General features: G+C 35.2%; 1 protein-coding gene across 3 annotated transcripts in view; it reads right to left on the bottom strand.

Annotated features, from left to right (window-relative positions):
• adgrl2a (adhesion G protein-coupled receptor L2a) overlaps positions 1-15,028 on the bottom strand; it is a 158,781-nt gene extending 143,753 nt beyond the window's left edge. For all 3 annotated transcript variants that reach the window (XM_063013317.1, XM_063013318.1, XM_063013319.1), the window contains exon 1: positions 14,732-15,028. The gene's annotated coding sequence lies outside the window, so the exon portion shown is untranslated. The remainder of the gene's footprint in view (positions 1-14,731) is intronic.
• Between the last annotated feature and the right edge of the window lie 8,284 nt (positions 15,029-23,312).

The raw sequence follows: 23,312 nt of genomic DNA, 5'->3' as shown, positions 1-23,312 counted from the left end.
GACGTTTTTTTGTTTGAAACGGTCAGAAATTCCTGCTCACAGTGCTAGTAATCAGATGTGAAATAGCATTTAAATCTGTAGGGGGGAAAAACTGCCTGAGAAACTTTGGATGTGAACGGGGAGGTAGAGACAAAGAAAGGGGTTGCAGTTGGGGGTGTTAGAAGGGGGAGGGTTCTTTCACATGTGCATATCCTGTACTGATTATCATGACAATGATGTCTATGGTAAAGGTCTTTCTTACTCTGGTTTAATCATTTCTTTGAGAAAGAGAAACTTACTCAGTAAGTATCAGTAAGTGTAGATTTAAAGATTTGAAATATACTTCTAAACACTTCATTCGTGACTGTAAAGCGACTCTGTAAAAATGCCAGTAAGCAAGTAAGCAAAACATGTCGTTTTTAAATTCTTTTACAGAATCAGATTTATTGGCCAAATATGTGGATACACACTAGGAATTTGGTTTCGGCTGATGGTACCTCTCTAGTATAAATACAGTATACAAGCAATGTATACATTAAACACAAAAATATACAAACTATAAGACTATACTGTATACAGACAATATATAGAAAATGTATGGACGTATGCATGTATGTACGTACAGTATTCAGTGACCTATGTATGTACATATAAGCAAAGGTACACAATATCTGGTAACATACCAATGCTAATATACAGTAATATACAGATATGTAAGTTAGCAGCGTGTGGAATATTTACAACAGTAAAGTGCACAGCATGTAGGATGAGTACTACTACACTTTTTGCACACAGTATAGTTTCACTTGTTTCCACACACAGGTTATACTTGAGCCCTCGAAAAGAATATTTTGTTCCATTTACTGTTTCCCCACTTTTGATTAATTCATCTGTACAAGTACAATTGGTTTTTATGTTATTTAAATGTGAAGCCTGGAATTAGACACTAAAAGTAAAGCTCTACGAATATAAACAATTAAGTTTTCCAGATTAAAACTTTACCATCCCTGGTTCTATTCCCAAATGTGTGGAAAACACTGAGTGAAAGTTTATAACCCAGCTGAAAATACCTTAGATCAGTTGGTGTGGTGCTAATTTAGATATTAAAACCACCAATACATATTGTAAGGTTTTTTACTCTTTGTACATATGGTTAACTAATGAAATTGTGAAATTTTACAAAGCAGTTTCCTCAGCTGCTGGTCAGGGACATTTTTTAAAATATAATAAAAACAAGAAGTTAATTGTATTTTGTGAGTACAGACAAATTTATAATTTGGTGCCTGCAACACACTCAGAAGAACTTGCTGAGGCATGTTCACCGTTGTGGTTACTGCTCTGTGATTTTCCTTTTCATGACAGACCGCACATTTGAAGTAGGAGACAGATCTGGATTCAAGGCAGGCCAGTCAAGCACACTCAGTCTGTGTCTACTAGGGATGTAACGATGCACCACTAGACAGTTCAAAATCGATTCACGTGTGTAACGATTCAAATCGCTTTACATGTATAATGAATCGATATTCACTTTAAACACCAGAGGGCTCTGGCGCTATTCACTCGCCTGGTTGACGGCACTACAGGGTTGCCAGGTTCTGAATTTTCCAGCCAAATTTATTTATTCATTGATTTATTTAATGTGGGATTTATTTCATTTCAGTTTTTTTTTTTACACAAAAAGGGAAATGTGCAGCATTGTTTTGCATAGTTTGTACCTACCTTAGAAATTAAAGGGCATTTATTATTTTAATGAATAAAAGATAAGCACAAATACAGTATTTTTTAAAGAGAAATAATAAAAGGAAACCTTTTTAATTTAGTTTTGTTTAAAAAAATGTATGCACATGTATACACATGTATGCAAGTTACCCATGTAGATGTTAGGGCCTTTTTTATTTGGCACAGAGAACTCAAAGTTTGTCTGGTAATAGGGTTTGCAGAACATATTTGAAACGAACAATGATCAATCATGTAGGAAGCCCTCCAACTTCTAGCCATTAACACTAAAACAGTCAATAAAGTGCATAAAATATGTACAATATGCAGAACAGAACAAAACATGTATTTGTAATAGCAAACCTCAAAATGCTAAACTATGTGCAAAATGGCAATTATACAGGGCTGATTCTAGGACATTATTAACCATCCTTATATTTCAGAAAATTATTCTGCACTCATTAAAGTCTTCCTAAACAATGCCAAGTGTAAAGCATGAACTGAGAGTTCAGTATAGGCAGGAAAGTGGGTTACAAGAACAGACACTGAAGGCTCGCTCTTTCAGAGGGATCCAGTTTCATTGTGTATGGTGATCTCTTTCTCCGAGGTCTTTCAGGCTTAAGGCCGGGAGAAGAGATCGGCTCAGTGTTGTTTCCTGGATCGTTAGCTTCATTAACATGTGTTAACCAATGCTGCCATCGGTTTAATTGAGATGCAAATGCTCCAGTGTTGGATTTCTGCATGGAGTGACCCATACCAGGCCGGTTAGCCTAGTTCAGCTGTGAATTCTTTGAAAGCTAGAGAGAAGGCTATTCGTCGGCTTTCAAAAAATAAAAAATAAATAAATAAATATAAAAATATATTTTATATACATATATATATATACTATATATATATATATATTCTCCACAAGCTTTCAAAATACTCCACTATGAATGAGAATAGAATTTGTTCATCACTTCATACAGATAGACCATAAAAAGATAAGCCTACAATTAATATAATAAGCAGTATTTAGTTTGGTTTACATAGATTATACTTTGTGTGAGGCGCTTACTGTTTCTAAAGACTTGTCACTCTACACTAGAGTCAAGAATGTTGCTTATGGTTTGTCTCATGTGGGTGTGTTGGGAGCTGCTACCCAGAAAATGATATATCTATACATTTTTCTTTCTTTTATGTGCTAAACACTAATCAGGAACTAGATGTAAGCAGAAACTGTAGCTGTAAAAGAAATGATGTTTTGACTAATAATTAGAAGGCACATCATGTGACACCGAGGTCCTGTCCCAAGTGGTTTTAGAGGCACTTAGGTCCCACCTTTAGATACACACTCTGAAGTATAAATAGCCATATTATGGTTGAGGCTGTGTGAGGGGAGAAATATTCAGCACTGTCCAAATAAATCATGTAATATCATCCTAGAAAATCAGAGTTTTTCATAAGCGTTTTCTAATAATGTTTATTATTAACAGTGGGTCAAACCGTAGCACTTGTCAGTATACGCCATAGCTTAACTAAAACAATGTGCTGACCTGATGGATTAGATACTACACTGTACATTCTACTCACAAATGTACCACAAAAATGCAGAAAATGCAGAGGAAATTCAAGGGGAATGATCTCCTTTCAACCGACCATTAATCTAGCCAAAAACTAAAGCTTAAGGACCAGAGGGGGAAAACGGTTTTCACTTGCAAGTTTTCTGAGCTGCAAACACAACTATCACTCGTCACCCTTTTACTTTTTCTCTTCCTTTTGTGAGCTCAGCTTGCTTATTCATGATGGCCCTCTATCATTAAGTGCAATTCATCACAAGCTGAGTATCACTCACAGAGGAGTGATGGCACTATGATCACTGGAAAATAGAAGCCGATGTTCTCATGTCTAGAGACACAAGTCAGGAAATTAAACGTAGAACATCCTACCTTAAAAAATTACATCTGTAACAACTGAGCATGTATATAATTATTAATACACATGCGCATGAAATACTGAATTAAATAAAGAGTAATTATAAAAACAAGGCTCAAGTGAAACTCACTGCTAACTAATAAATGTATTAATTGTGACGTACATTTTGTAATTAATTATTCTGTAAAACATCCTAAATATTACAAAGCCATTTATAGCTACACAAAGCATTAAGCTTGAGCAATACAAGATTATCCAATTCTAAGACCAATACGAGTTTAGCTAAGGTAATTGCTGAATGGAAGCTTTAATTTTCCCAGGCCGGAAAAAAAAGAAATCCACCCAGTAGCGTGTCCAATTGTAAAAAGCAACATGTAACATCATCTTACAAAAACAACAAACCTAGGTTCGCTACATATTATGTTATTAGGTTTCAGACATAATGATGAAGCACATGCCACATACACACGCAGTTTTGCAACAAAGCCGTGATTCTATTAGATGCTATCGAGCGTGTTTCCATCTCTGTCTTAATTGCTCTAAAGTAACCAGACACACAACCAGGGGACCTCGGGAGCTGGGAGAAACATTCCAGAGAGATCTTATCCCAACACAACAGAAAAAAAAAAAGGCAGACGGAAATGCAGTTAAGTGGCTGAGCTCGGAGGCTGGAGTTAGTCTGTCAGCCCAAGGCTCTGATGAGCTCGTGCGTGATAGCCGTAAGTTTTGGACTTGTTTCCTGCCTCTTCGGGCCAGACTCATTTTTAATCAGCTTCAGGTAATGACTAATGAAAACGCCATTTGCAATTAGCAGTAAGAGTCAAAGAGCAATATACGTGACTTGCTGATTTGAGATTTACTCATAAATGTATGCACCATGCCAAAAATCATCTTTGCTGATCAAAAGCAACAAAGCCATTTTGTAACCGCATGTCTAATTAATTAGATTTGTGTTAAAACCTGTACCAGTTATGAAACTAGGTATTTCTTTCAAATTTTAAATACTCTTATGCATATACATTTTACTCAAATTAAACAAAAAATAGATTTATGTTATTCGTGTTACCATTTGTGTTACTTAAAGGCAAATTAATGCCACTTCATATGTATTTTTTTAGAATAAATGCTTCACTGACAAGTTAAATGTATTGAACTAAATATCAGAATTGTATCTCAATCCTAATCATGCTAAAATTAATTTATAAAATAACAAAACAACTTGTTTAAGGTATTTAATGCTATCGTGGATGTTTAATGCAAATATTAACACTGATGTATGATTTACTAACAGCTTGCATTAATTATCTATTACAGTCAGGATAAACTGCATGCACGTTTTATCTATTTTCATCTCATGACTATGATAAATTAAATACAAAATAAGATTTACAATACATAGATTAGTCATTATTTTAGTGCACACATTTGATTTGAAAAACAAATATGTCCTTAAAAGCAAAAGCAATCCCAATTTCATTGTATAACACAAACTGTATTTATTTGTTATAAATTATGTTGTAGATTGATTGTATGTTGGTGTAGGTTGTAAAATTAGAGTACCTCATAATTAGTTGATCTAAGTAAAATGTGGTTAAAGGGTTAATGGATTGGTCTGCATGGTCCATAGCACCTTACAGACCAGTCTTAATAAGGTGCCTTCTTAATAAGGTACTGATTAAACTACCACCTGAACCAAATCTTATTTAACTGCTGTGGTCATCACTATCCTCATGCAATTAGACCAGTTGGGTAAAAAAACAGTACCAGTAGTACCTCAAAGTAACTGGAATTCAAAAAATAACTTGAGTGATAAAAATGTTTAATTCTGGCATTACTGGTAAAGGCAGTGCGTTCATCCTTAAAATCTCAAAGATGCCAATTCATAGGAATAAGGTCAAGCAGCACACACTGGGGACATAACAAAGCTACAAACCGGCAGAGGGTGAAAATGACTCTTCACTGACGGGAAAGATCTGTAAGATAACAACTATAAGATAACATCAGCTGACCTATAAAAGAATAGCAAATGGAAGATAAGTGTATGGCAAGGCTAGTCTGGAGTTGTGCAAGGCTAAGAAAAAAACCCTTCCTTAATAAAAGCAGCGATAAGCAGGAATTGCTAAAACGTATAGGGCTACAGTGGACTAGAGTAAGGTCATCTCTGATGAGTCCAATTTTCAGCTTGGCCCAACACCTGATCATCTGATGGCCCAGGCCCAGAAGAAAAAAATATAGTAACAGTGTAAAAATTGGTACAGGCTTGGTAATGATCCAGGCTGCTTCAGCAAAGGTATAATCATGTAGTTTAGTCTACACTTACAAGTTTATCTTGAAAGAAAACTAACTTCCTTTGTCTCTGACATCGTTCACAAACTCTTAAGACTTTTAAGAATTTTTTCCCAGCAGGACTATTATTAATTCTGCACAGCCAGGTCAGTCAAGTCATGGCAAACCCAATCTCTGGACCTGAACCCGTTTAAAAACCTCTGGAATGTGATCAAGGATTATGTGGACGCTCACAAGCCATCAAACATGCTCTAAACTGTAATATTTGTATTTGGAATATGGGCAAAATATGATCGGTAGTTTAAAGAGTAAACAAAAAACATGTATTTTACTTTAAAATACTTATAAGTAGCATTAGTATAGCAAGTAACACCCTCTCTGTGCATGTACACTGCATTAAATGCTAATTAACAGGCAGTTCCCAGTGGGAATACGATAGGAGATGCATCAAAATTTCTATAGTCATCCTTCATAAGCTTTGAAATAGCCTGACTGCTAAGATGGATTTTCATATCCTGCCATCGCAATCTGTAAGGTTAATGGTGGCCCTCTTACATTGTGCCTCTTAAGTTACAACCAGCGGGTTTGTGACTCTGCTGATGAGGACTTTGTATGCCTACAAGCAGTCTACTCTTACTCAGCTTATTTGTCAGGTTGTGATTAATTCCATGCTTGGCACAAGAAGACATTAAAGTCATATTCAAAGGGGAATACATTTCACCTCAAGGATAGCATGCTATTTAAACACCTCTGTTTGGAAAACCACCCTGCCCTCTGCCTCCTAGTGCTTTTCTCTTAGAAATTCCTAAGTAGCTAGTGTGTTTGATGCCCTGAACAGATCGTTCTGCCAGGAGAGCAGATCTCTCGCCAGGAGAACAACAGCAGGTGCAGAAATGGCAGTTGTCCGGTTCATGCTTACTTGCACTGTGGTCAAGATTAGAATAACAGAGTTAGCCCTTCACCAAAACCCATTTATTGCCTTTCTCTGCACAATGCATCTTTGTCTGGACCTGCTTTCTCAGGGCTTTGGATTTATAAGTCCTCCAGGATAGACATGGCAGAAAAGAATCAAGTAAATATAAATCTTAGAAATCATGCAGCTGTTAGGAAAAATACTAGGCACTAAATATTAGACCTGTCATTTATGTGATTTGCGTATGATAAATGGTGTCAAGTGCAGAAAAAGCATGCTTCTGTGCTCGCCAGATGAACAGGTTAAGCGTGACAGCATGTGCTATGTGTGGAACAGTTCCCTATCAAGAAGACCAGTGCTTGACTAAGGTGTAATGACTGCTCCCTGTACGTAATTAACTTTGGGCTGCAACCCTGTTGATAGGCGGAATTAAATTCCTTAGTTTTATGGAAAGTGGCAGTGCACTGTCGGAGCAGATCAATGGAAATGTTCTACCCTATAGTGTTGACTGCAGACTACTTATTATCTAATCGAGACACAAACTTAACATTACTGTGTCTAAAATGAACCATCGGTTTGTTTAGATTCCTTAGCAAAGTAAAATGTAAATGCCAAATTACTATGTTGAGGTCATTTTTGTCTTAGGAACTACTTAGGAATTACTAAGAATAAAGTTACCTACAAATAAGCAGTAATATTAGACAGTTATCTACACCTGCAAGATTCATAAGAAGTGAATGAAAAGCAGCACAGGGGGCCCTTGTTGAAACAGGTGTCCTGACCCTATAAAATGGAATGTGTTGTCAGTTGGTAAGATCAGGTCAGCATTCCTCTCCTCAAAATTATAAATATATATATGGTATGGTTTTTTTTTTGTATGACTGGGACACTTATAGGTTTGGGACACTTTAAGGTTTGCTTGGCTCCACAAAATGACACAATATATGGTGGAATCAGTACACATGAAATATTAAAAATTTAATATTTAAGTATTGTACAATTACCCTTAGCTCTCTCTTTAACGAATAAAACAACGGTATGGTGGTATTGCACATAAATATGTATTATGTATTTATGACATACAGTAAAGGGGGAAACAAGTATTTAATGATGTTAATATTTAAAGTGCATACATTTAGTGTCAAAAAAGTATATTTAAAACAGAAAACATATTCAGTAACACTACGATATGTAATTACGAATAAAATTATATTATGTATGTACATAAAAATCAAGCTATATAAAATATTTTTTAATGTTGACATTGTTTCTCCTTGCAGTGAGAGCCTAAATTTATCAAGGACAAAACATTTTTACTAAAATGTAATGTAATTAGTTACACAGCCCTAGCAAACACTTTAACATCAATGTCAGTACAACTTATTCAATATTCTGCAAATGGAGAGTTTATTGAACCACAAATGGTTCATGGACCAAGGCATTACGCATTTCACATGCTTAAGTAGAAGGCAAACCAGCAGTCACGCAAAAAGTGTTTCAGGACAACCTGAAGAAGCTGAAACAACACTTACAGAGCGAACAATAAGCAACAAACTGCACTGCAGTCAATACACCCCACACAAAAACAAAGCACAGTAATGCACATCTAGCCAAAGTTTTAGCCAAATAATATTAAAACAATGGTCAGATAAAGCAAAAAATGTACTTTTTGGTAATTATTCAGTATTATTCAATCACCAGAACACCAAACACACAGAACAGTATGAAAACATGTGTGGTGGAAACATTATAATATAAGTGTGCTCTCTGGCAAAAAGTAGATGTATAGTACACAATATAAATGGAGAACCATAATAACAAAAAAATAAAGCAGAATGAACTAAGTTAAGGTGCTTGCAAGTCCAATAAAAATATAAAAATTTAAAATTGAATGTAAAAAGTAAAAAAAACTGATCATTTAAACTGGGTATTTTACGCTTAAAGTGTGAAGTAACAAAAGTGGTTTAATACTTGTTTTAATCACTGTATATTACATTCAGATTTGTATTTTATTTAACCTTTATTTAACCAGGCAAGTCATTAAGAACTGCTTCTTATTTACAATGGCGGCCTGGCAAAGCCTCTTGAGGAACAATAATACAAACAAATTTACACAAGACATTAAAAACAAACAACGATGATCACAATACAATAACATAGTCGAATCACCCAGCAACAGTATAAAAGAAGAATCAATTTGTCATACAGCTGCATGTATCTCTTAAGATATCTGTCATTTGTTTTTTAAAAGACGTCTTAGAAATAAATGTATCCAGCCTTAGAGTATTGTTTTAAGTCGATCATTATTTACTCAGCCAGCATTGCTAGCATCTGACTGTAGTTCTGCCCAAGGCCGAAATGCCTGAAGCGAAGATAATCCAAGCACTACACTGCAGTACAACAGCACAGTGGAACCACAGGTTCTGGTTTATCATGCAAAATTATAACACGGCCCAGAAAACGAGCCGAGGAACTTAATGCAGCCTTCTTTTGTTTGTTTCTTTAATGATTTAACTAACTGATTTGTAGTCAGAAAAGTTTAAAGAATTTGATAAGGTATCCCACTACATACATGTTTATAATATTCTGTAAGCATGTTTACATTCAGATGTTATGTTAACGTTAAACATTTGTGATTGACTATGTATTTTCAATCTCCCTTTCCCTTAAGAAAGCAAGGCTTGTACCTGAATAGGTCAAACAATTGTTTATAGTGCGGTTTCTAATTTTTGCAGGTTCATCTATGGATAAATTATGCAATATTAAGTAATATATATATATATATTATGTAAGACATTATTATGGAATATGAATTATATAGCATAATAAATACAATTGAAGCTTTAACCACAAAGCTAAGTAAACATACAAACTAGATATTTAAACAGGCTTAGCATCAGTAACTACTATTTACCTGCATTTGAATACAACCAAAATACAGATGACATGTTTTTGTTGGTATATTACAGTAAATATTTTCGGTAAGATTTAAAGCATGTTTTATTTCTATTTATTAGTAATATTGTGATATTATACTGTACATTACAGTATGCTTAAGGGAAAATATCTGAATTTGACTATATCATCCATCTCCACAAAAACAGTTTAGTCAAATCTTATGCTCACTAAGAAAATAGCTTCTAATGACGTCATATTTGAATCAAAAATAAAGTTGCAGAAACTGTGTAAAACATTTAACCTATATTGATTAATGCATCATTGGTGTGTGTAACATTTCAATCCATGTCCTTATAAATTTAGTTCACTGTGATACATTTTATGATATAGACTGAATCACATCTCAGTCAAAGTTCGAAAAGCTATACATAGCCTAAATTTTCTTTCCATTTTCTTACATCTGTCAAGGACAGCACTGCAGGGGGAAATTACACTGCAGCCCATCTACCCTCACCATTCTGAAATAACAGGTCTGTCTTGTTGAAAATGGGGCTTTTAAGTGTGGATGTGATGCGCTGTGGTGTAATCCGGTAGAGACACAACCCCTTCTCCTTGGCAGCCGTCTGCGAATTCTTATTGCCACCCCTGCCTTCCTATCTCCTTTTCTCTCTTTCTGTCTATCCCGTTTTCTAGCCTGGCGGATGCCATTGTTTAATTTAAGCTTCAGATTTCTTTATGATGGAGTAATTGATTAGATTTTCAATGTTGCCTAGAAAATACAGTAGGTTAAAAAGTTGTTTGGTCCTGCAAACGCTTTTTTATTTATTTAAATATGCAAGGATCTAAAAATTATATCTCTGCCTTAAGTCTAAAACATATATGCAGTACAGAAAAAAAAAATTATTCTAGTCTAAAACTATAAAATTGTTTTTAATTACTATGGTTGTCGCAATTCATTTTAAATAATTATTAAAGGTTAGTTCCAAATTTTTATATAATTTAAAAAAAAAAAAACATCAGGCCATCAAAACATAAAAAGCATCTGACACTGAATCCCTTACTTTAAACACACTGTTCTTTCTTTTCATATCAAGCCTATGCTATTCTCCTGAACCTAATTAAAGTGGCAGACCATGATCCTTCCATTTGAGAGGGCACCAAATTGCCAGAACAGCTTGCAAGAATAAAAAAAGCTTCAAACATTAGCAAAAAAGGCACTGCCCGGTCGGTCCTGATTGTTCCGTTGATTACCAGTCGTAAAATAAACTCGTTTGTAAAAAGCCAGCATTTAGCCTTCCAAAGGTCCTATACTCAAGCATGTTATATAAAATCCGTTAGTGCCTTGTTTATTTTCTTTAAAATGGTGGGTAGTTATCGGCACAGCATGAGTTCAAAACACTGTGCAAACACATGGCTGCGTAAAACTGGGGAAAGAAGCGGTCTGACTTGAGATTATTACATTGCACTGCGCGTGGCTCAGCTGTACGGAAACGGCATCGATTATGTATAATCACTTTTTCTCCACTTCTGCGTAAAGGCTATTCCCTTTCCTGCATGATCACTTGCGCCCTCTCGATACTTGAGCAGTAAAAGAGCAATGTTGCAGAAGAGTCAGGTGAAATAACTCTCTCACACATATTTTATTTCAAGTGCCCAGACTCTCACCGACTAGCAAGATTACATGCACACGTATTAAGGAATGCCACAGCAAGTTGAATTGAACCCTCTGTGTCTGACTCAGCGGTGGACAGCAGTATGGTGGCTTGCAGTAAGTATTAAGCCAGCCAATGAAAATAGTATCAGGGTAGAATGGCAATCTTATGCTTTGCCTCAAAAGCCACATCCTTATACCAATAACTGTGAGTGAAACACCCCTGCTTATTTTTAAGTTGGTGTATTCTGGCTTTTTGGAATGTTCATCAAAAGCTTTGTGTCTACAGTGCTCTGGTTTTTTAACGACCAGTTTCTTAATATATTAATATATGTAGAAACTATTCCGTATATTCTACACATTTCTACACCCATGAAACATGAAATGCACACATGCTTTTGATATATAACATATGGTGACTTTCTTTAAAGCAAAATAAAGCCTCACAAATCACAGTCTACTGCTCTACTGAGCTCCTATAACGCAAATGAAAAACAAAAAAATCACCTATAAGAAAATTGGTGACAGGCCTCAATACATAAGAAACAGAGCTTTCTCTGTAAGTGCCAAAGCGAGCTGAACAATCACAATGACTCGGGTTATGCAGCTATAATCTGGTTCATTTTATCGAGACAAAACGCTCAGACATCCAAAATTTACAAACCACCGGTACCAGATTACTCATTAAGCACACACATTTATTATATATTTATTCAAAGCCAAATGTGTTTGTGTGTGTGCGTGTACAGTTTCTGTGTGATGACTTTTTAATTAAATTTAATCTAATTATTTGACAATATGTCAAGAATTGAACGCCTTGGCAAATTTTTTCAGAGCAGCGTAGAACACGTTTTCACGCTGAAACACAAAGGAAGCGGAAAAAATAGCGCATGAGCATCCTAACCCACCCGTCTACAGGGCCCACTAAAACTAAAGGGGATGTAGTGTCTACTACCGAAACGGCGCAGGGGCCACTTTGAAATGCTAATGGTATGGCTTCAAACAGGCCGTATTCACACGTGCATGAATTTAAAACATTTTGGTGGGTGGGTGTGTGTGTGTGGGGGGGGGGGGGGGGGGGGGGGGGGTTGTATGGGCACAAAATGGCAAGGGCAGTGAAATACGAGCAGTGTTAAAATTTTAAATAAAAAAAAATCCACACGAATACCATGTGGTGTCCTTTAGTAAGCATGCAAGTACAAACTTTATTGCTGGATGATTTGCTTCTATGTGTAAACCATTTATTATATAGCATACACTTTTTAATCATCTAATAATATTCTTGCATGGGCTGATTCATTTTGAAGAGGTATGCGCTACTTAAATGGCATAATTTTACCAGCGGTTTGATTTTTTACATTAATGTGCCCAGGTTAAAAAACTTCATTTTTGCTATTTTAAAAACCATTGCACTTCATTAAGTTAAAAAAAATCCACCACTGTTTTGTAGCCAATGCACATATGGTAATGTACATCAAGAATCAATTCTATATTTTAACATATATCACCTGTGTTATTTATGTCTATTTCTACATCACAATATTCCTTAAAGACTGAATGTTTTTCATCTTTCCATTTTTACACTCATGGATGACTAAGAGCACACCACACACACATACTTGAAGAGTAGACTTGATTTTTGACTTGAAGTCGGGCCATGTATTGAACCATGAAAGACAGCACTGCCAACTTTTAATGCGTCTCGCTAATAGTGTATAGCAGAAGTGTGCCCAGCCATGCGTGTGAACCGACTTAGATTTTGAGTGCAATACACAGGATCATTTCTACACACATGGAAGATGTTAAAGTTAAAGATCAAGTGAGCGGTTGTTGGGCAGACAATGATTGTATGTAGCATTGTTTAAGTCTGTATATTTCATCATTACCGCAAGTGCTTTTGGTATAATTAAGGTACATTTTAGGAATGATTTAGGGTTTTCCACATCACTAGTATTCCTGTCTTGTGAAATACAGTGTGTATTACGCTGTGTGTAACCTGACTACATTTTTTACTCACTACAGTAGTTAGTCTGAGATCAGTCTACACAAGCACACACACATACTTGACCTTAAATAATTATACATTTGTAGCAAGATTTAGACAGATTTAATAAAAATGTTTGGTGCATTACTGATGAGAGTGTTTTGTAAAATATAAAGCATGTTTTTTATGTAAACACACTAAAACTTAGTGCCTTGCACAGCATGAGAACACTCCTACACACAGTTAATGATAAACTAAAAACTATTAACGTTGTTTGGGCAAATAACAAATAGTGTGTACTACTGCTGAAAACTATGTTTTAAGTCATCACAGCAAAGGCTTTTGGGCTTGTGGGATTTAGACAGATATAGGTTGAATTTAGTGTAAATATAAGGTTTTAGTCACAATTTTCAATGCCGTACACATTTTAAAATCAGTCTAGCACAAGGATGATACAAAATAAATTAGTAAATTAAAGCTAAAGTCTATGTTTTTAAACGTGACATATTTAAGCTGGTCAGGCTGACAACCTAATAAATCTGCATACAATTCAAGTCTATCATTTAGCACTTTACATATTTGTGCTGTTTCCTGCACTGTAATGAATATTTGTTGTATTTCTAGCTTGTAATTATGCATAATGAATATTTGTACTATATTTGGCTTGTAATTTTGCATTGAACAAGACATGTTACTGCTGGCCAGGGTGATGATAAGCTTATAAGCTGTTATAAAGTTCATAACCAGCCCATGGTACTAGTGAGATATACATGTTTAGGTATCTTTTTTAGGTAATATACTGTTTTTATTAAACATTAAGGTTGTTACAATGTTGTTAGTGTTTAGTCCATCAAAAAGATGTAACAAAAAGTTGAAGAAAATGTGCGACCTGACAGTCTAAACTTCTCCAAAGTACTAAATTAGTCCTAATTCTGTCATAAATCAACTTCAAATAATAATAAATAATAAAAGATGATTTAGTTTCAAACATTTAAAGTCTGTGACTTTGTTTCACGTGTAGGTACGCATTCATGTAAGTTACCTAAAGCTTCCATTCATTCTTAATATAAGTAATAATATAAGTGATACCACATTTTTGGTCATTTTAACAGAGCAGGTTTGTTTGTTTGTTGTAAAACTGTTTATACTTCATGCGGTTGTTTGTTTGTTTTTATTTTGTTTATTTGTTTATTTATGGTGTAACAACTTGTAAACTGTTTATATAGCTGGAGTGTGTTTGATTTTTCTGTAATAAAGCATGCATTTAGAAGGTGATTCGTTCAGCCGTTAGATTTGTTAGAAAGGTCAGAAAGTTTCTGAGCTCAAATCAAACTTACAGACGCATTTACTGCACACAATGTACTGATAATAAAGCACATAGCGGACTTACCTGTTGTTCAGGATTAATACAGTGGTAAAGAGTATGAGTTGGGACGGACGGTGCGGGCAGGAGTTTCAGTGTTAGGCAGAGCAGCCAGGCTGCAGAGCCTGCTCAAGGAGACGCACCGGTGGTGTTAGCGGTGACCGAGCTTGTTTTTTTCCCCCGACTCTTTACAGTACAAAATAAAGAGAAATAAGTAAAAGTCCAAGTGTGCTGGTTCTCTCCGGTCTTTAGCTGAATGAAAGACTCAACTCAGCTCCTGTCCCTGTGAGAGAAAGATGCGGTCGTCGAAGCAGCTAACGACAACCTGTGTTCAACAACTGCTCTAAAAACAAACAAACCTTCATAAAAAAATAAACTAATACAAGGCTCGAGTTAGTAAGCTTATCCGTGAGGTGTTATTCAGTAAAAACGGTAGAACTGAGCGTATTTTATTCGAAGAGAATTCCCGTCGCTCGTCTGGTGATGTTTCACAGCGCGAAAGGAGCTTTTCGAAAAAGGTGATACGGACCTAGCTCCCACACTCACGCGCACTCACGCGCACTCACACACTCACTCAAACACACACAGAGAAGCTGAGTGGGGAGCGCGAGACGGTCGAGTTGGCGCGAAACCACGATGTGGATTCACAAACCGGACCGAACCAGTTTTCCTCTCTAGTGTCTAGTATGCTATTGCTAACCCGTTTATATACCTAACCGCTGTAATGACGAGTGCTCACGTCGCTGTTAAACACTTTAACTCGATTTAAAACAGTTTATAAGTGTGTATTTGAAGTAAAGTTCGTAAACTAACTTTTGAATTCGACAAAGCCAGCTTAATATGCACGAAGAACCGTGAATATCAACGTTTTTCCATCTCCAAACGGTTTACTATGCAAAAATCAATACCATGACTTGAATTCTTGTGCCCAACTCCAACTTTTTTGTCTATAAACTAATAATACAAGCCATACATGTCAAAATAAAATGAAGTTTAGGTTTTTTGTTGCCTTATATATCAGTTAACTTGACTAAATACTGTGCTATTGAGTTTAGACTGTGTATTATACCATGTTGACTGCTTAATGTACTAGCAGTGATCACTCGTAGGCTGGTTAAATAAAATGAAATAAAATATGAGCATTTTAATTTAAGCTCGACTACGTCTTTTAAAAAGCACCAAACACCAAGTTTGTGAGTAAGATAGACGTGATCCTACACAACAATACATATTTAAAGAATATTACAGGTATTCTTATATTAAGTTGTAGAACTGCTACAATACTTGTATTTTTGGCAAAAAAGACGTATTATAAAACATATTTAGTTGTAAAATATAGTCATTTGTTTTTGAATAAAGTGACGTGTTTGAGTGGTAAAATATTTACCCCGTCTAAATTGGTTTTTGTTTAGTTTTTTTTCTTCTACTATTTAAAAAAAGAATCACGAAAATATACCAAATAATTCAACAACTTATTCAAATAGCTTAATAAAAGTTTTAAACTTTAATTTGTCATTGAACTATATGCTTTTACAAGGCTGTTGTTTTCCTTTTTATCTTTCTTAAAGTAATTTTCTATTCACTGTAAAAATACTTGAATGCTATAAGAGCAAAAAAACATTTTATGTAAATGTGCAAACTGTAATTTTTTGTTTGTATTAAAAATTATTTCTACGAGTGTAGATTTAAAACTAAAAAACAAATCTTTGAAATATGCTTCTCGTAAGCTGATAATACATTTCTCTTGAAATTCTCTTCTCTTTATTTATTGTTTCCTTTCTATCTATTACATTTCTTTTGAAAAAAAATCAAAGAACAAGAGTCACATACAGACGAAAGCATATCAGAAAGTGCAGAGCTTTGCTTTTTCAACTAAAAATGATTTTCTGTTTCCACTGTTGCCCGTTTTCTACTTCATCTGACCCGCTTACATGGTTCTTAATGCCAACATGGGGGACTCGATCCCTCTCTCAGTAGGCAGTCTACTCTATTCATCCAATAGCCACAGTCATTTTTTTTTTTTCAGTGACTCTAGCGTGCATCGAAAAGCAGAGAAAAAGTGTGGATTGCTTTTTTCTTTCTCTCAAAACTTAACCTTAATCAGAAATAGAAAGGCTGAAGCCATGCTGCGATTCACACAGCTAAACGCTGAGAGAAAAGCCAAGGTAATAGTGCCTGTCTTATTCAAGAACGCAGCATTCCCTTCGCTTAATAAAAAGGCTTCATGTTATACAATTTGTCCAGCCCACCTCTGAGGCAATGACACTGCCTTCGAGTCGAAACCCTTGACTATTAAACAACAGTCTTAAATAACAGAGGCCGCAGTGGTGAGCAAAACATACTGGCCAGTTATTTCAAAAGCATTTGATCCCAACATGGAGAAAATTATTCTGAGCTACCGTTACGCCGAGGGTTTCTCTACACATGGCTTTAATATAGTAAGTCTTTTAACTGGGAGAAATATGAATTTGAGGCACACTCGACAGGTGAAAGCTGGAGGATGAGGTGGAGACACTTGTGTTTTTGTAAGCATAATTTTCCATAATAATCAAACCCTTTTCGGGGGACAAAAGAGAAAACAGATGGAACAAAGGTCACTCAATGGCAAATATTCATTCCGTCTCTCGGAACAAGTGATGAGTATGCATTAGTGTTAGTTAAAGTAGAAACATGTGGAGTGCCAGGGGTTAAATGCTTCAATAGTGCTTTTGTACAGCATTTCCTTGGGTTTCTTAGTTAGAATCTGCTTCTGTTATATCTACTGTAACTCCGCTTCTGTTATATCTTCTGTAACTCCAGGCAATATCATAATCATAATAATTTAACAGTGATCTCTGTGCGTCATGAATCACCATTATCAGTCAATCACTGATAATTATTAATTAATTACCTAGGTCATTAATTCATGAAATACTATGTAAGTAGTTACTTCACTTTTTTCATTTGAAGAGTTTTAATTGGTAATCTGTGGTAGCAGGATTTGGAATAATTCAATCCTTTGACTGAATTCAGTCTTAAATCCTTTTGTGAATTATGACCAGACAGCTGTAAACGCACAAGGTGATGTCTAGGTAAAAATATTTCATCAGTGAAATGAAAGCTAGCCCAGCGATGATTTCAAATGTTCAGATGTTGTTCAGAATCATGTTTAGTTAAAATAAATACCAAAAAACATTTTTTTTAAATGCAGTAAAACAGAAAATACAGACATGAAATATCTAAAAATATATTCTTGTTTATAGACTGTTTTTATTATGTAATATAATGTTATTGTTTTATAATAATCATGTCTAAAGAAAAGCAATTAAACCTCCGTCTTCTCTGATCTGCAATGTATTTAGATTTCAGTTACGAGGCTGTTCCTTTTATTGCGGACTAAACTGTAAAGGTCTGTGTATATAGTATTATATATAAATATTTTTGCATCATTTATATAAATATATATTTTTATTCAAAATGGTATTCAAATGCAATTAATTAACATTTATTTAATGTTCGTCATTATATTGTGTGAGATATAATTAGCTTTATAATTAATATAATATTTAATATTCATAGAGAATACGCTGTATGCATTTTTGTTTGTTATCGTAATCCAACATATAGAGCGATGCAAAATTTTTTTCCTTTTGTTCTTTTTGAATGATAAATGATTGTGCTATGTTCAAATATAATATAAATATAACTGTTTGGACTAGTGTAGACAGAATCATAATCGCAGGCCTCAGAGGAACTTCCCATTCACCAGCTTCCATGACCGCATTGGTTTCTGGATTACACAAATGTCAAATATCTTGACCGTTAAGAGAACAGACTATGCAAACAAATGCTGTTCCAGAAAATGTCTCCTGGTATACCCCTTTTCTTTAGTCATCATCTCTCTCTCTCTCTCTCTTTCTCTCTCTCTCTCTGAAATCAGATACCTGCTAAAGCAAATATCTGTGCAACAAATCCAACCAAAGGTAAATGGTTTAGCAACTGTTATTAAGGTCACTGTAATTAAAACTATATGTTAAGTCTGAACTCGGGAGCTTGATGCGGTGACGGCGACAGCCAAGTGGAAACATGTGCCTTAGCTGTCTCCCATCCAAAGAAATGATATATAGTGACCCATAATATAACGCAGCAGCAGCCAGCAACTCCGAGTTTGCTTTACTTTGCACTGACTTGCTCTGGCTAAGGTAAATGCAGCTATTTAAATAGAAACATGAGACCTGTAGGGCTGTTTAACGATAAGAATTAATACTATTCATGCCGAAATACCAATGACCCTTTTATACGTACCTGACAGGGATTTAGGAAATGCAATTTGTCTCAAATGTGTATGTGGAACAAAAATGAGATCTGGTCTGTACCAGCTTAGTACATGCAGGGTCATGGGTCAAAGGCTCCAGGCATTGTTACTCAGGGTATGTGGTTGTTTGGCGTTAACAAAGAAACGGAACCAACAATAAGAATTTTAAAAGCGTACTCATATAAGTTTATGACATATGCTGTATATGTTAGCGTTCGAGAGTGGACTACATCAATTAACCGAACTTTACATTTAGATACATCTCAAAACCACAGTATGTGTTTCACCCATTAAGCCAACTTAGTGGCGTAATGTTTTGTCTAAACAATGTAATGGATTTGGTCAAACAGCGACGTATAGTATGTTTAGCTCCAAGTGTTGTTTATACAGCTTGCTAAAAACTTAAATTATGCATTTTATGACAATTTACTTTTAACTAAACTTGGTAATACTCGCAAATGTGGGCGGCATGTCGCCTCACAGCAAGAAAGGCCTGGATTTGATTCCCTGGCGAGGCTGCCAGGGTCCTTTCTGAATGCAGTTTGCATGTTCTCCCAGTGCTCTGGTTTCCTCCCACTGTCCAAAATTATGCAATCAGGCCAATCGAAGTGTTCATGTGTGGGGCGGCACAAGAAGGTCCTGGGTTCGATCCCCAGGCGGGGCGGTCTGGGTCCTTTCTGTGCAGAATTTGCATGTTCTCCCTGTGTCTGCGTGGGTTTCCTCTGGGAACGCCGGTTTCCTCCCACATTCCAAAAACATGCAGTCAGGCTAATTGGAAAGTCTGCTCTATAAGTGAATGGGTGTGTGTGTGTGTATGTGTGTCTGCCCTGAGATGGACTGGCGTCCCGTCCAGGGAGTTACTGTGTGCCTTGCGCCTATTGAAAAGCTGGGATATGCTCCCCCCCCCCCCCCCCGTTACTTTAATTGGATAAGCGGATAAGAAAATGAATGAATAAATGAATGTTCGTGTGTGTCTGCCCTGCTGGACTGTCCCAGGTGTTTCTTGCCTTTCGCCCCATTAATCGGACCCACCTCGGCCCTGACCTGGATAAAGTGGTGGTAAAACAGACTGAATGAATGAACCTTTGCTAATTGTTTGTGTAGATTTTGTCTATGACCTTGCAGTTCTGACACTAATGTGCCGTCAGTGTAAAGTCTCTTACACACATCCAGCTTTAAATGCACTTTGTGGCACAAGAAGATGCACTATTACATTACTGATCATGTGACCATAACCATAATGCTCAAGTGCATTTCACATTAGCCTATAATTATTTTTTCTAGTGTTTCAATTAAGATAATTATGCAACACTCTGATATTAATTATATAAATTAATCTTATCAATCTGCCAAAGGAAATAATAGTTGTATAGCTTAAATAGGTTACACATGGCCACTTTCCTAATGGCTAACTAGTCCTATCTGGGGTTTGAGAGGTTAGTCTCATTATTTAGTGCCTAAAATTGCAGAAAAATAGACTCTGATTAAACAATAATAGACCTCTTTAAATACATTGCTGCCAGAAGTGTGCAATAATGAAGGAGCCACTCATCAATATTTTTATATTAATTAATGTGAATACTATAATAAAATAAAAAAGTATAAGTCCCCTTAGAGGTCAGTAATCTCACGAAATGCATAATCACCCGAATGTTTAATTGAGCAGGGGGAAAACCTTTCACACACATGAATAATTGTAAAGGAAACAGCAGTGCATTCCTATTAATTCTGCTAATTTAAAAGCAACTTTTTTTAGCCTGTATGAAAGAATGCAATTATGAAAGCTTCTAAATTCATATAGTTTATTTCCATAACACATTATTGTTCTAAATATATTCATTGGGTGCTCAGCAATGCATGACGTGGTCAGAATTAATACACAGCCTTTGTTACTTAAGCTGATCTTAATTTTATGTATTTGGCCTCATGAGAAGCAGAGTAAGTGGAGCAAATACTCAAATCTCTGATTGAATTGTTCATTTGGTCATTTTTACACAAACAGCTATAGAAAAGAAGAAACATTAATTATATGCCGTGGACAGAGTTTGGTGCATTGTGTATAATGCTATATAACGAATAGCTCACATACAGTGTCGTGTTTTTCAGAAAACATAGAATTATTCGTAATTGTTATTAATTCAAGCCAAAGGCTAGGGCTGGCTCAATACCATTTTCTTTATGTCCGATACCGATACGATACTGCAAATTGAGTATCTGCTGATACCGATACAATCTGATACCGTTATTTCTCCTCTCAAACAGCCAAGCAGTAATAATACATGTCTCAATGCACCATGGTTAAACTAGCTATATAAATAACAATGCTCAGACTGTGAAACTAATATTCTAAAGAACATTTAGCTTGTTTAACACCATACAAACATTTAAAGTAAAATTTTAAGTGCAACTTTATCTGTATTTAACAAATAAATTATAATTTCAGTATAAAATTCTAGATCTGTCAACTCTCAAGTCTACACCTTAAAGAGGCAGCGAAAAAATTATAAAATAAATAATAAAAAATATTATTTAAAAACAATAAAAATGAAACAATTAAATAATAAACAATATTATTTATAAACAATAAAAATGAAACAATTAAATAATAAAAAAATATTATTTATAAACAATAAAAATGAAATAATTAAATAATAAAAAATAAACAAATGTATCTGTCTTGTCCCGGCTTGGAGATCTCTCACATCCTCAACGATTAATCCATCAGTGTTATAAAATAAAACAAACTACTCCGTTTCCCGTTTAGCCACAGATGTCCTCTTTAAAATACAGCAAAGTTTTTAATAAGTGCACTTTGGTTTTTAATAATCTAAAAACATGACAGAAATTTAACAAAAAACTGCATCAATTCTAATTGGTCCATCGCTTTTGATTGACATCCACATGTTCCAATTGTAGACACTTTGGACGGCACGGTGTAAAACAATGTTTTTAGATGTGGCAGTAGTAGATGATTTTTTAAAATGCTAAAAGTTTAAGTAGATCAGTGTGTTTTAATTTCTAAATGGCCTTATTTACATTATGTGTTATTTACATTAAGTGTTATTTACATGAAGTAACAGTATCGGATCGGATTACAAGTTTTTTTCTTTCCAATGTCCGATCCAGTGATTTGGGCCAATATCGGAAATATGCCGATACAGAGTATCGGATCGGTGCACCCCTATTCAAGACCAAAAAAGGTCATTTAGCCTTGTTCATTAGTTTGGCATTATAATAGCATGAGGGATCACTGAATGAAGTATAAAAAGGATGTGAAACAAATGTAATGGCCTTCATAGTCAAGAGCCAATTGAACCCCTTTCACTTCTACAGATCTGTAGAGTTTATTTTAAAGATTATTTAACCTATTTAGGTATGCATTTCGTCATAATTGTGCATTGATTTTGGTTTTGCTAAGCTGCACGATTTGGCAACGTATTGGTTGTAAATGTGTAAGATTTATTGACCAGTGTGTGTTTACTCTTCTTGACATGTTTAATAATTATTGATAGATGTTATACACTGTATAACTGGGGTTATGGCAAAACATCTTTCAACCTTTTTTAATTGACTTTATTTGTTGGAGTACCATCTTGTTACAGAATAGTACCTGATTTATTTCTTTGTTTGGTAGATCACTTATCAAAAAAATCTCATTTACACTGAATTAACTTGTATGTGAAGCCATTTATTTAAGTTCTGTTCTGTATAAGTTTATAGCGGTTTATTTTCCATAGTTGTACCACTGCCACTAAATTAGTATTTATTTACGTAATTAGAACTGCTTTTTCACTATCCGACAGCAATGTTCCCCTACTGATCTGTGACATTTTTGTAAACAGTTTCATGAACCTAAACATAAACAATCTGGTCTGTGTCATCAGCCTAGACGAGACCCAGACCCATACCACCCGAGATCAAGACGAGATCAAGATAAGTCTGAGACGACTCAGTTTACTGAGACTGAGTGTATCTATACTACACTTAGAGGCCACAACAGAGGATTTACTCCACTAGAATAAATATTTTCCCTTGTGCTCCAAATACCTTTATATTTTTAATCCAGAAATCACTGTGATATATGTGATATAATGAAAAATATACTTTTGCTCCATACCAAAACCAGTCACAAGTATTGCAGTCAAGACAAGACGCATATCACCCATACCACTTAAGACCAAGACCAAAAAGTACTAGATTAAGGTAAAGCGCAGATAGTTTAGTGTGGAAAATTCTATCTATATAGTATATTTGTACTTATTCCCATGCCTAGAGGAATAAATACACAAGGATACATTTTAATATCTTTACTGG

Source organism: Trichomycterus rosablanca, chromosome 17 (assembly GCF_030014385.1).
Source record: "Trichomycterus rosablanca isolate fTriRos1 chromosome 17, fTriRos1.hap1, whole genome shotgun sequence".
Taxonomy (NCBI): domain Eukaryota; kingdom Metazoa; phylum Chordata; class Actinopteri; order Siluriformes; family Trichomycteridae; genus Trichomycterus; species Trichomycterus rosablanca.
Note: the sequence above shows the minus strand (reverse complement) of the source record. Positions and strands in the feature narration are given on the sequence as shown.